The following is a 15,115-nucleotide window of genomic DNA, read 5'->3' as shown; positions in this document are numbered from 1 at the left end:
TTTGAAGATAGCTACTGTTGCTCCACAGGTTCCAAATTATTCTATTCTTGCACAGAAAGCCAAGAATCATCTTTAGATGAGTTAGAAAAAAGATGCTTATCTAAGCTTTAATTTAGTCTTGGACCCTCATGATACAAGTCTATTACTTTGCTTCAGACATCTGATTTGAATAGCATTGAGGGTAGAAGAAAATGAAGTTACCGCAAAAGTATAAATAAGTCTATCAAGTCCAGTTCCTAGAAGAACTAGTTTGACATTTTGAAATTACATCTAAATTTTGGGGTATCCTCTAGTAACTTTAGGTGACTTGGTATATGAAAGGGTAGATAAGAAGACAGAGAGGCAGATGGACATCTCTTTGTTCCAAAAGGAAATAAAGATGGTTTAAAGGGATACATAGGTATATGATATAAATGTATATGTATATATATATATATATATATATATATATACACACACACATATATATATATTTATTGTGAATGAAATTAAATAAAATTTAACTGAAGTATATAATATAAATGAAATAAATGAAAACTAAAATGGGTAAACAAGGGAAAAACATGAGAAGGGGGCAAGAATTAGACCTATATAAAAAACACCCTAGATAGTATCTTACATACGTTTACAAATAAGATTCTTATCATATGTTTTGAAGAAATACATTGCTGATATTAAGACTAGAAAGAAATATCTTCCTCTGATACCCTTAAGTAATAAAGGGTATTTTATTATGAATATCATGACCAATATTTACTTTCATGAGAAACAAAGAATATTTTATAGGTACACTTCTACTTTTGTGGCCCTCAATATAGATTGATAACATTTCAGTAATGTACAATTTGGTATTCTCAGTCTCATAAAATACAGACCAGATAGATGACACTCCATTCTGGTATAACTCGAAGGAAGATTTTAGAATATATCTAGATGCTGAATTCCAATGAAAGGACTGCACATCCTTCAGACAGTTTCTTATATATACTATTTCTCTAAGTTAGGCCTTTGATTGCTATTGGATGACTGTGAATTCTAGATTGTATTATTGGAAAATGCTTGGAATACAGCTATTCTTTGTTAATTAAAGGCAGAAATAGTAGTCAAGTTAGGGGCTGTGTTTACATTATTTTACAGAAGTTGAAAAGCCTAACAAAAACACACAGCTAAAAAATATCTACCCACTTTACCTGAGAGATTAGCCAGAGAAGTATCATTTCATAGGACAAAAAAAAAATCTCTTTAAACATTTATTTTGATTCTGCTCTAATATACACAAAATGGAAGACGCAGGTTCCAAGTTTCTTCTTTGTCACAGCCTGGATATTACCTAATTGATAATCTCATGCTACAAGGTGATGGAATTTCATCATATACTCCATCAGCAGACTTATTCATGTCATTAAGCAATTTATGTGATGTTTACATGTTCTGTTTCATGGATTAGGTTCCTTGTTTTCCAAATAGAAATAGTAATATTTACTGTTACACATTCCTTGGTTAAAGGTGAATTGCTATGACATTTTAATTAGATGAAGTTTGGTGAATACTTTGATTTCTTCAGTAGTTTGTAAATTGTGAAGCCTAATGTTGATCCAAACATATCAGTAAGATATTCGAAGTTAATGCATCATACGTTCTGAATTTCTACTGCACAAAGTTTACTGATCTTCCCAATCCTTTAAGTCTTTTTGAAGAACAAAAAAACAAACAGTTTTGAAAATTCCTAGAAGCAGATACTACATGTTTATCTCATTTTATGTGATAGGAGTGATTTTGTAAATCTATTCATAATTTAAATGCTCCAGGAGAATCTCTCAAGGGAATTTTATTGTGGATCATCATGTAAAGCAAAAATCGTTTCTAAAGTGCTTATTACTCCCTATTTCTATATGGGAACTTCCTGATTTGCAAGAGTTATTTAAGCTCCCGGAGGAGTGCATCACCTTAGTATGTTCCTGAGTAGAATAAACTGAGAGGGACAGGAAACTGTGAAGGAACAATTTGGTAAATACTAAACTGATCCAAGGAAGTATTTGAACCTCTTTAGTGAGATCTCTGAGCTACTATTTTATGTAAGATTAAGTCTAGATAACCCGTTCTCCACAGTCACTTGGAATGGGTTTATTTCGGCTCATTCAAGCTCTAAATTTCCTAGAAATCCTTTATAAACCACATAATTTTACCTCTTCTCATTGAGTGATTCCTCTTAGATCTGTAAAGTAAGGCAAAATTATTTATCTCTGATGGGAGACGTTTGGCACCTTCATCCTCATCCTCCAGTCACCTCCCAATTCTCATGGCCCAACCCAACTAAGGATTTTCAGAATTGACAGATATTCTTAATCCCCCAAAATGTTTGTACTTTCTAGAGCTGTAGAGGATTTTCTGTACACATGTAACCATCATGGAAGCTTTCATTCAGTAGCAGTTGGACATCCTCACCCACCCACACACACCCCCCATGCAGCTGGGCCTCTGATTCTTGCATTACAAGGCAAAGAATTAGGCAGTGGGTATTTGTTGAAGGAATACCATAAGTAGTTTATGATCACTGTGTAGAAGGAGACTATAAATTTTATCACCTAAATTGGATGTTTTTGAGAATAAAAGGTGCCACATTAAAGATTATTGTGAGACAACAGACATAAATGGGGTCTGTTGTTTCAGCTGGGACTACCTCCTCTCCTTACCCCTCCCCAAACTCCCCTAGCACAATAGTTCCAGCAGGGCAGGGTGAGCCATGGAAATCCACACCTTCACTGCTGAAAGGGGCTGACTTGATGGAATAGAATATCAAGCTGAAAAACCACATGCCCCTGGGTGCTGTCAAAACAGTAGCAGTCTCAGCAGCAAACAAAAAGGAAGTGTAAACATCATAGCTAGCCTCAGATTGCAGTTCAGGTTGGGGCAGGCAATAGACTGGCATATTAGCCAGAAATTTAACAAGGAGAATTGGATGAGGAGACTGCCATATTGAGCCTTGATGAAACTAACACATATCTCTGGTGGTTTGGAAATCTGCATATGTGTTTCAGGGAAGATCAGAGAAGCTCCAAGATATCCACATACCCCAGACGGATCCTAAGGCCTAGTGCAAAGAGGAGATAAGGGAGAACCCAGTGGAATGTAAGAGGCAAGGAAGACTTGTAAGCTGACTGAACTTTGAATGAATTCCCCAACCCATGCATATATTCATCAGCAAAGGGTGTTAGCTTATTGGCCTAAGTTGTTTGAGTACAGCTTTTGACCAGTCAATGGATATAAACTGCAAATTGTGCTGACACAGGGGCAAGTCTTAGCTAAGAAATGAAAATAGGAATTATAAAAACTGACCAGAGACATCAGCAGCTGAACAGTATGAGGGAGACAGATTCCAAAGAATTAGACTGGTAAGTCACTAAACAAATAAACACATAAATAGCAAAAACAGCAGAAACCCCCAGAGGGAAAAATCAGAAGTCATAGCTACCATAATATATTGTATAAAATGTCAATTTTCAAGAAAAACTTTTTGAGACATGTAAGGACTGACAGGAGTTTAATCCACACCCAGTTAAAAAAAAGCAGTCAACAGAAACTATCTCTAGGTTGTGGGGGAGAGCAGAAGGTGAATTTGGCAAAGACCTGAGAGGAGCTACTACAAATATGTTTGAGTAAGTAAGGAAATCATATTAAATAATTACATAAAATATTACTATAATTACTATTCAAATAAAGAATATTAATATAAAGATAGAAATTATTTTTAAAAGAAACAAAAATTCTGGAGTGAAAAAGTACACTAAGATGAAAAATATTCTAGAGGGACTCAACAGCAGATTTGAGATGGCAAAAGAAAAAAATCCGTGAACTTGAAATTAATTGGTAGAAATTATCCAATTTGAAGAAGAGAAAAACATAATGAAGAAAGAAGTAGAGCTTCAGAGATCTGTGAGAAACCATCAAGCATACCAACATGTGTAATGGGAGAGAAGGAGGAGAGAAAAGAAAGAAAGAGAAGAAAAAAGATATTGGAAGGAACAATGACCAAAAATTTGCCAAATATTATGAATAACATTAATCTACATGTTTGAGAAGCTCAACAAATTCCAGGTGTCATAAATATGAAAAATCCATACATAGTCACATCATAGCCAAACTTAGAAAGCCAAAGAGAAAGAGAAATTCTTGAAAGCAGCAAGAGAAAAAAAGACAAATGCGATACAGGTACATCACTATGATTAACAGTTGACTTCTCATCAGAAACATTTAAAATCAGAAGGCAGAGAGATAACATATTCAAAGGCTGAAGGAAATAAAGATTTTAACAAATGACAATCAAGAATTTTATATCCAGCAAAACTATTCAAAATGAAGGTAAAATAAAGATATTGTAGGATAAAGACTGAGGCAATTCACTGCTGGCAGACCTGCCTTACAAGAAATACTGAAGGAAATCCTTTAGGCTGAAAAGAAATGACAGCAAACAGTAATTAAAATACACCCAAAGAGATAAATAGCACTGATAATATAATTATGTAGGTAAACATAGATATGGTGTAACTATATAACAAAACTCAATTAAAGAAGAAGGAAATAATAAAGATTAGAGCAGAAATCAATGAAATATATAACAAGAAAATAATAGAGAAAATCAATGAAACCAAAAGTTGATTCTTAGAAAAGATCAACAAAATTGACAGATCTTTAGCTAGACTGACCAAGGGAAAAGGAGAGGACATAACAGATTACCAAAATCAGAAGTGAAAGAGGAGACATTACCAACCCCATAGAAATTTAGAAGATTAAAATGTAATACTATGAACAAATATATTCCAAGAAATTAGACAATTTAGATAAAATGGTATCACTTCTAGAAATGCACAAATTACCAAAACTGATTCAAGAAGAAATAGAAAATCTAAATGGACCTATAACAGTAAAAAGATAGAATTATTAACTAAGTCATCCCACAAAGAAAAGTCTGGATGCAAATGACTTCACTGTATCCTAGCCAATATTTAAAGGAGAAATAATACCAATTTTTCACAAACTTTTCCAAAAATAGAGGAAGAAGGAAGACTTTTCAGTTCATTCTATTAGAACAGTATTACCCTGAGACCAAATCCAGACAAAGACATCATAAGAAAATAAACCAGTATTCCTCATAAATATAAAAACAAAAATCCTCTACAAAATATTCACAAACCTAAGTACAGCAATCTGTAATATTATTTACACCCTGACCAAGTAGGATTTATCCTAGTAATGCAAGATTGGTTTAACATCCAGTAATCCATTCATGTAATATAACATATTAGTAGAATAAAGGCGAGAACCATATGACTATATCTATTGTATCTATATGTATATTTATCTATATGTATATATATTGTGGCAATAGATACACACAAAAAAATTTGAGAAAATCCAATATGCATTTGTGACAGAAACTTTTAACAAACTAGGGATAGAACTTCTGTACCTAAATAAGGGGCACTTATGAAAAAACCTGCAACAAATATCATACTTAATGATGGAAAACTGACGGGTTTCTCTAAGATTGGGAACAAGGCAAGGTTGTCAGCTCTCACCTCTCCTGTTCAGAATTGTACTGGAGTTTCTGTACAGAAAGGTAAGAAAAATAAATAAAAAGAAAAAGAGGAAATAAAGCAAGGAAAGAAATAAAAAAGAAAGAAACAACAGAAAAGAAGGAAATCAAAGGCATCCAGATTGGAAAGTGAAAACTAAAACTTTTATTTGCAGAAAACATCATAAGTACGTAGAGAATATTAAGGAATGCATACACATACACACAAACTAATAAATGAGTTCAGCAAGCTCGCTGGGTACAAGAGCATTGTACACAAGTCAATTGTATTTCTATCTGCAAGCCTATTTCAGAATTATTAAGGTTCAAGTTCCAGACCACCACAATAAAGCAAGTCACACAAATCTTTTGGTTTCAACAATTCATATAAAGTTATGTTTACACTATACTGTAGTCTATTAAGTGTGCAATAGCATTATGTGTGTACATACTTTCATTTAAAAATACTTTATTGCTAAAAAATGCTAACCATCATCTGAGACTTCAGCTAGTTGTAGTCTTTTTGCAATAGTAACATCAGAGATACTGATCACAGATCACCATAACAAATAAAATAATAATGAAAAATTTGAAATATTTCAAGAATTACCAAGATATAATTACCAGAGACATGAAGTGAGCAAATGCTGTTGGAAAAATGGCACTGGTAGAACTGCTTGATGCAGGGTTGCCACAAACTTTCAATTTGTAAAAAATGCAGTATCTATAAAGTGCAATAAAGCAATGTACATAGGAATTCTTTTCTTTGCAGGGGGTGGGGAGTTCATTTTACTATACTCTCTACTCTTGCATATGTTTGAAATATTTCACAATAAGAAAAGTTGTAAGTGAAAAGGAAAAAAAAAAGACTAAGGGAAATAATTAAAACATTATAATTTGGTCTCTATGTTGACCACAAACAGGGCTTGTCTGTTAAAAATCAAATCTGAACAGTGTCAGAATGAATAACTCATAGAGAGGTGAGTGAACTCTCAAAAACAATCTGAGCAAGATACAGTCGGTGCTGAATAGTTGGGAAAGCATTAAGAGAATTGCCTATATTAGCACAGACTTCCTAAACTGGAGTGCTTTGTTGCTCTTTCCTTGAAGTTCTGTGACCTGGTGATATCTAAAACTCCTACCTATTCGATGTGGTCAGAAGCAGTCCTTTGTTCCTAATCAATACTAAGATCTATAGTTCCTCACCACCCCCCTTAGTTTTTTATTGTCTGGGGCTTTGTTTTTTGGCCTTGAAGACTTACAGGATGGGTTACTGTAATATAATGCATTTGCTACTTCTCTGGAAAGCCATTCAGAATCTTTAACTAGTGCAGAATGTACAACTCTTGCTAAATAGTCTCTGCCAAGAGAAGCATTCTTCCGGGCTTTGTAATTTGCATTGATTACTGAGCTGTTCCCCAGTGTATCACTGGGTGTATTCTTTAAAGCCTTACATAGTTCTGTCTTGATTAAAGAAGTCTGACATTGGTGGTCAGTTTTAATAATGACTGAGGTTGATCTGGATAACTTGAAAAAATTTTAACAGATTTTGGAACCCAAAACGTCAGGAGCAAGTTATTCTTATTGATGACACATACTCTGGAAATCTAGCATTTTAAAAGTGGGTTCAGTGTACAGTACTGAACTTGAAAAAAACAGGAAGTTGAAAAGTAGACAGTAGAGCCAAAAATAAGGTCCTAGTCCTAACTTCTCTGCTCCTTAATCTAATCTGACATGCCTTCAGAATATTTCACTTTCTCGATGATCAATCTTCCAAAGAGTTTCTACCCAGTACTTAACCCCACTACATAGGAACAGAGTTAATGATTTCTCATGGGGTAGATATGAATAGGAACAGTATTCATATCAAAGACAACTGGTCCCACTTCCAGGTCCATCCTTGGGCCAAGATATGTAGTTGCCAACAGTGTGTTGGCGACTGCATTTTTTGAGTCCTGGCGCAAAGTAAGATCCATCTGTTTTGACCAGCCGTTTGCCTGAGTGCCACAAAATGGTCCTGTTATTAGTCTTATTTGTGGTCCTATTTGAGGTTAGGGGATAACGTAAATAAACTTCAGTCCTTCTTGTGATGAATGTAACATGGGAATTAAAAGTGGTGGTGTTGGTAGTGCTAAGTGATGTTGCATCTCTATTTTCTCAATTACTCTGTTTTCTTTGGATTGGGAAGCAGACATTTAAGAATGAGTTTGTCATCTGGAAGGATAGTTGTGACCAAGTTTCCCTCAACAGGATACAAGATGTTATTTTTGAGCTTCATTACCCTCACCAAGGGGGAAAAAAAAGAGAGAAGAGAGAGGGAGAAAATAAATAAGGAAGAAAGTGAAAGTAAGGAAGAAACAGGCAGAGATAGAGAAGGGAAGAGAAAGGTCAAAGAAGAGAAAGAGGAATGACATGAGAAGAGGAGAATGTAACTTGACTTTCTGTTCGTAGAAACTGCTTTATTGTTTTGAACTAAGAGTTCAATTCACTCAACATCTGGTGAATTAAGGAAAAGGAAATCTGACTCATTAAATTGAACTGCTAGTTGTCAGTTAAGTAGTTTATATATAAATATGCAGCCTAGTTTCTATCACCCTTTCTTGTCTGAACAAGACAGTTGAATCCGTTTCACTAACTATACGTGATCGGTGAGTAGAACAATACTAGTTGGTGATTCAGATTTATATAGAGGTGAGCAGTTTTTATGTTTCTGAATCGTTTATTGGGGATTATTGTTATTCCTTATTATTTCTGATCATGAGTTATTTTTGTCAGTTTCTTTTATGAATATTTTGTTGCCTTATAAGGAAATATGTGAACTCCCCTCCTCTCAGTCAGTTGTCCCTGGTGACGCCTCCATAATTTCTGTCTTTACACTGGTGCATTTTTAGTCTAATTCAGGCATGTGAGAAGCAGGGGAAAAGTTTAGTTAGTCAATGTCAGTGATCTTTTTTTTTTTGGATCCATTCATGGATAGACCTAGTGAATTTAAGCCAGTTTGAACTTAAAATCTATATGCATCAAATAGACACAATACCCAAAATATTCCTCTGTATAATATAAGAGAAAAAGAAAATAGAATTCACAAGTAAGAACTAGATGCATTTTCTAAAAACAAATGCAATTTCAGGGCTGATCTATGATCATACTCTCATATATGGCGATATTAAAATATTACCTTGCATTAGTAGGAAGGTGGACATAAACATACCATATTTAGTGCTACAAATATATAAAAAAATGTACTGCCATGCTGTAAAGTAAAAGAAAGATAATTGTTCTGTCTCCATTTTACACTAAAAAGGTCTGTTTTTCTAAACCTGTTGTATCAGTTATTTGGAGCTAAAAATAGGGATGACTTAATCCTGCTTTTTAACTATTATCTTATTCATAGATGGTGTTGTATGAAGAAAGAAAGGATTGAAAAAATTAGTATGACATCTTAAGCCCAAGTATTTATGACATATTTTAATTTTAATGCCTGGATTTTTAATTTTAATTCAAAGATTAAAAATAGGTATTTTTTAAATGTGTTCACAGTTATTTAAATCAAGAAGACCGGTTCAAACCCTGATGGTCTTCCCATGTTGCTTCAAATAGCAGTGCTGCATGTGACTAGCTATATAATATGATGTGGTCTGGAGTGCACTAAACCCACAATACCTTGCAATGGGCATTTGTATTGCTAAATATGTTCCTTTACCTCTACTTCACCATTTGCCCCACCACCAATTCAGTCATTTGAAAGTAGTAGATGTAACATTTTTTTCCAATTTTATTTGAAGTTATATTTCCCTTTAATATGTGTATTCAGATTGTAGATTTTCTTCTTTTTTCTCTGAAATAAAATTTTATGTAATCTTGAGGCTTTGGAATTATTTAGGAGTTTTTAAAAAATCAGAATATAGGTAAAATTCAGAAACACTGAGCTTCTAGTCATATCATTATGAAGTCCTTAACATGGCGGCATATTTTGTTTTTCAGAATTGCTTTTTTTCCTCTTTAGATCCTTTTCTTTTCATTAAAAAAACGACTCTGGGAAGAGAGTTTTTTTTTTTTCCTTAGGAAAAAAAAAAAAAGCCACGCTTGACTGATAATGCATTGCTTTGGATGGTGAAACATTATGAAAGTTTAATTTTTAATTAAATCTGAAATACCAATTATAACTGGAAGAGATTTTAACCTGTTTCTTTTCAGACTGCCTGAAGTTACATTTAGAGACTGAAATCACTGCACCTTAAAAACAAAAGATTGAGCTGCACCGCATTCTTGTAAGTGAAAGCTTCCTCTACCTTCCTCTGTGTTTTTGTGACCAACTCAAAAAAAGGACAAAAATATTGGTAACATAGTAACCAGACATGCGTAAAAATTTGAATATCCCTGAAGAAATACATGTTTAAATGATTTCCTTCTTTAAAAAAAGAAAATTTGTAAGGCTCAATATTCAGTATGTCTTTTTTATCCAACCTAAATTGTGAATCCTTTCTTTTGGCTGGCTTGAATTGCATTAGGGAGCGTGTCACCCACCGTGCATCAGCACAGTGACATACACCCTGTCAGGAAGGATTCTTACATTTTGGTACAAGTCTCTTAGAAGGTAACAGATTTCTTATGGAATCAAAGTAGGTTCCTTTTTCCTTTGTGATGTCATTAGAAATTTTTAGCCTTTGTGTCAATGTAAATGGAGAGAAAGAAAGTTCATGATGACATCACAAGATTCTGTTGCTTTGAGGACTTTGGGCAAAACTAAGTAAAATGCATAATTCCCTTGTGTGCGTGTGTTCCCCATTCTGCTATGAAGCAGTCAAAATAGCACATCTTATGTCTTCCCGTGAGCTACAAGGCTGTCTCTCAGAGCCCCATTGTTCCATAAATGCATGTCAGAGTCTACCACAGTCTGGTCTACCCTTATTTAGCTGCTGTTTTGTCAATGTACTTGGAAGAACAATTAACATTTGGGATTTCAATGTCTGAATAACAGGCAGTGAATAGAACCCAAGCATATAAAAGATTCAGACGCCCAGGGTAAGAAAACAGAAGCTTAGAGGTGGTGGGGGAAAAAAGAAAAGCATTTTAATGCCGCACTCAAAGGTTATGAAATACTGCAAGGAAATTCAGTGTTATATTTTTTTAATTTTAGATCAAAATGTTCATTTTCGTAGTGAAGTCCAGAAGGTTATGATGTCTTCCTAAGTTTTACAATTTAATGTGTTATGAGGTCTTTTGCTAGAGAGTCTTAAAACACTTAAATCGCATTCATCTCCTTGTGTCATTGTTGGAATGCCGGATGTGGGGTTTACTGCATCGTGGTTTTCAAAGTGTCACAGTTCCTCTCGACAGAGTACACTAACGGTGATTCAGATGATTTCTTCCATTTTCACTTTGGTTTACTGTACTCTTTCATTATTGACTACAGTTCTTGTATGTTTACTGTAGACAGTTCTGACGTTGCTTAAATATCCCTGCCTATTGTCTGAATTCCTGTTAGGTCCTTTTTTTTTTTTTTTTTTTTTTTTTTTTCTTTGAGAGATGATGCATGGACAGAGCAAGATCACTTCACTGTCAGGGTATCTGGTGAACTGGAGGGAACTTTGGCAGCTTATATATGCTGCCCACTGAGCACAGTGCCTGGATGGTATGAGTGAATACATGATGGTTATTGTTATTTTTGTCATAACTACCACAGTCGAAAACCATAGATGGTAAGGTCTCTAAAATCAGGGTATATTTCTTATTGATTTTTGTAATCCCCAGTCCTTGGCATAATAGTAGTAATCAAGAAACAGCTATTGTTATTAGTACAATTAGAAAATTTAAGTCAGAACTTTAGGAGTCATTCATTCAGAGAATATTGTGAAGATGGGTTGAATAAAGTTTTTGACAGTCAGGAAGATAATTATAAAGGAATTTGTCAAAGACAAACCTACTATTTACCACGTAACATTAGGCATCAGTCGCCTAGTCTTTCTCCTCTTTGACTTTATACTTCTCTCACCTGAGCAGAATGAGAAGTGCCCATTCATACATATCCTTTTTGTCTGTGAAGTGGTCTTCACTAGTTTTCTGTTTAAGTTGTGTCTTACATCCCATACACTGAAGTTGTCTCCAAAGATAAATCTACCTGGCTCTAGGATGGATGATGCTCTGTACCTGTTTGTCTAATTACTATGCAGTAGATTGTGCTTCAAGAAAATGGGGCAAATGGTACAAAAGGTATTGGGTCAAGAGTCCAGAGATTTGGGAAGTTGCCATTAGAAACTTCTACTTTCAGTGCGTCAAAAACCAGGACCAGTTTCTCAGCACAAATAAGACCACAGCATTATTTAGAACTCAGAACAATTTGACCCCTCTAAGCTGAGTTTCCTGGTTTTTTGTTGCTGTTGTTTTTTCTTTTGCATAAAGTTACCTGCCCTCCCCCACCAATTTTAATTTATTTCTAAAAGGGGTCCCTTCATTTTTATTAAATTAGCTTCTGATGGTGCAAATTAAGGCTCTCATAAAACTTGGCCTCTGAGGCAAAGCTAAAATGATAAAATTTAGGCTTCATGAATTGTACTGTTATCATGTTGGATAACATTTAGGGACATCAAAGAACTTTATAAACACATTTCACATGTTTTAAGATTAAAAGATTGAGGTGAAAGAGATGTAAGGGCAGAGCATCGGCAAACGTTACAGGTAGAAAGGATATAAGAAATAAAAGTCCAGTCATCCCATTTTGGAATAAGTAAATTGAGGCCCAGGGTAGGGCATGCAGGTTACCCAAACCATACTGATCACCAATGCGAATCATTCTCAGACGTCTAGGCCTGAGAGTAAACCCAACTTTGGACTCTGAGGCTTTGATCTTTCTTCTACACTCAGGGTCTGAGCTGTGTTTGCTGAGGAACAAATTGCCTTAGGCTCATCTTATGAGACCCACTGAACTGTGGTCCCCTCTACCAACTAGTCCAAAATTCGTATATAAAGGGTATTCTAAAAGCATTTATTGTTATCAAAAAATTGTTATTTTTTTATTATGCATTTTGGTATTGTGCCTCTGGTTGTGCATTGAATCACACAGAGGCAAATTTATGTGGTTGGTTTAATATTCTTTATGGTGATTTACAAAGTGGACAGAAGGCCATTAGAAACTTCAGTAGTTTAATTGGGCTTACAAGCAAGATGAAACCGGTAATCTGAACACAGCCATTGTGACGTTGAATTCAAACTTCCCAAAGAGGGTGCATCAGGCATGGTGTCAGAATGTCATTGTTGCCAGGAGTCATTTCCATCAGAGAAAAGTTTCTCAGGGTCTGGAAAAATTGAAATAAACTTTAATAGTTTAAAATGAATTACTTGCCCTGGTAATTTATTTCAGGTTTCCTTTACTGGATTCTGTCATTTGACAATCCAAAGAGACCAGAGTAGTAGTTGGACAACAGATACATCTTTCTTATAGACAAAGTATTTTATGGGTGTAGTAGAGGAAATAAATGGTTATCACTTCGTCTGGACCATCAAGGAATAATATCATATTAGCAAGCAGCCTAGGCAGAGGGAAGTTGAGGAAACAATGGTAATGGTGTGACCTGAGTATAGAATGCTGGTTAGGGCCAAAGTTTTCCAAAGTATAGGTTGCAACTCATTCATAGGTCATGAAATCAGTTTAGAGGATCACAGTCAATATGCTTTTAAGAAATAGAATCAAAGAAAAAAAGTTTGTAAAAAGACTGTGTTACATATTTTTAAGATAATGGATTGAAAAATAAATATATGTCTTACTGGGAATCATGCCACCGAAATATGAAAGTAGATCTAAAGATGATCGGTCTTTTAAATACTCAACTCAGGTAATCCTGACTAAGGGATAATATTATTTTCCCCTTTTTTCACAAATGAGAAAGTGGAAGAATTAAGCAATTTGTCCCAGGTCATACAAAAGGTAATTGGTTGAGATAGGATGTGAATATGTCTGTCAAACTCCACATGCATACTTTTCCCATGATTTGACACTGTTTTGCAGGGTTGTATGACTTCATTTATTTCACTGTTGATAGCGCACACATTTATATCTTAAGTCCCAAACTACAGCACTGTATTTCCAGTTTCCTTATTTAAATCTTCAACTATATAGATATCACACCAGTTTCTCAGAATCAATATATCAAGTAATTATCCTCCTAGTTAAAAATCATCCTTCTTTTGACTATCCTAATTTTCTTCACCCCAATTCTGCAGGTCATCTTGGCTCAAAATATCTCATTATTCCCTCTCCTATCCCCCCCAAGTATCCAATAAGTGGCCAGTAATTCTCCTTTTTTGGTATCTCTGTCCTCGTCAGGTTTTCATCTTCTCTTGGTTGTACTAATCTCCTAGTCGGGAGAAACAGAGAGGGGAGACCTGTTCATCCTGAACACTGTTGCCCCATTAGGTTTCATGAAGCAGGAGCCCTAAGATCATGTCACTTTTGTTCAGACAAAACTTTAATATTCTATAGTAATTACCAAACAATGCCTAACCAATATTCATGACACTCTAAAATCTAATTCTGTCTCAATTTTTGACTTAATTTTATGGTTTAATATACCATACACTCAGGCCAGATTTCCTCACCCTCATTTATTAGTATTGTTTCTGTTATCTGGAATGCTCATCATTCTGTTTTTCCATATGCAAATCTAATCCATCCTTCCAGGTTACTTTAAATGCTATTTATTCCATGAAACCTTCTCTCCCTGACCTAGCCAGAAATAGTCCACTCTCCCCTACCTACCAAACTCACTTAGCACCTGTAGCAGCCCTGCCAACAATCTCATTTTGGACTTCTGGTCTTCGAAATTGTGAAAGAATAAATTTATATAAGTTAACAAGTTTGTAATAATTTGTTACAGCAACCTAGAAACCTAATACAGCACCCTCCTACACATTTTTTGAGACATGAATTACTTTCTGTATTTTTAAACAATATTTATGGGCATGCTTTATTTATTTATTTTTTTACTAGAAAGCAAATTCTTAGGGATAGAGCCCATATTTAATTATTAATATTTCTTAACCCTATAGAATCTACCACAATAGAACCATTAATTCATTATTCAACCATGCTTAATATTGGGAATAAAGAAACGATCCCTTAGTGTCTCATGAAATTTATAGTCTTCTAAGGGAATCCGACGTCAAATAAGTATGCAGATAATTACAAAATTGCAAATTGTAGTCCATGAGAAGAGCTAGTTGGTATGCAAGACAATAATGGGTGGGGAAACTCTATTGTTCTGTCCACTGGGTGCTCAGGAAAGAATTCTTAGAGAAAGTGTCATTTAAGCTGAGGGTTGAAAGACAGAAAGAATCAGCCAGGTGAACAATTTGGGGTGGGGATGGAAGTTTGAGAGGGGGAGAAAGCTCCCAACAGAAACAGCATGGACAAAGCCCTGAGGCAAGGACAAACTGTGTATTCAAGGAAATAAAAGGATTCCAGAGTAGCTAGAGCAAAAGAAGCAAAGGAGGAGAGCGACTGGAGGTGAGGTCAGAGAAGTAGCCAGGGTGGGGAATTTGGATCTT

At 34.9% G+C, this 15,115-nt stretch overlaps 1 protein-coding gene across 8 annotated transcripts in view; it reads left to right on the top strand.

Annotated features, from left to right (window-relative positions):
• ZBTB20 (zinc finger and BTB domain containing 20) overlaps positions 1–15,115 on the top strand; it is an 820,737-nt gene that overhangs the window by 336,111 nt on the left and 469,511 nt on the right. For 4 of the 8 annotated variants that reach the window (XM_022556072.2, XM_022555365.2, XM_089909947.1 and 1 more), the window contains one exon: positions 9,770–9,843. The exons of 3 other annotated variants lie outside the window; for them this stretch is intronic. The gene's annotated coding sequence lies outside the window, so the exon portion shown is untranslated. Of the gene's footprint in view, positions 1–9,769 lie in introns of all 8 variants that reach the window. One more of the 8 variants, XM_089909945.1, reaches the window with a different exon arrangement.

The sequence above is a fragment of the Delphinapterus leucas genome, chromosome 4 (genome assembly GCF_059928025.1).
Source record: "Delphinapterus leucas isolate spDelLeu-1000000601 "Yukka" chromosome 4, BTC_Dleu_Yukka2, whole genome shotgun sequence".
Taxonomy (NCBI): domain Eukaryota; kingdom Metazoa; phylum Chordata; class Mammalia; order Artiodactyla; family Monodontidae; genus Delphinapterus; species Delphinapterus leucas.
Note: the sequence above shows the minus strand (reverse complement) of the source record. Positions and strands in the feature narration are given on the sequence as shown.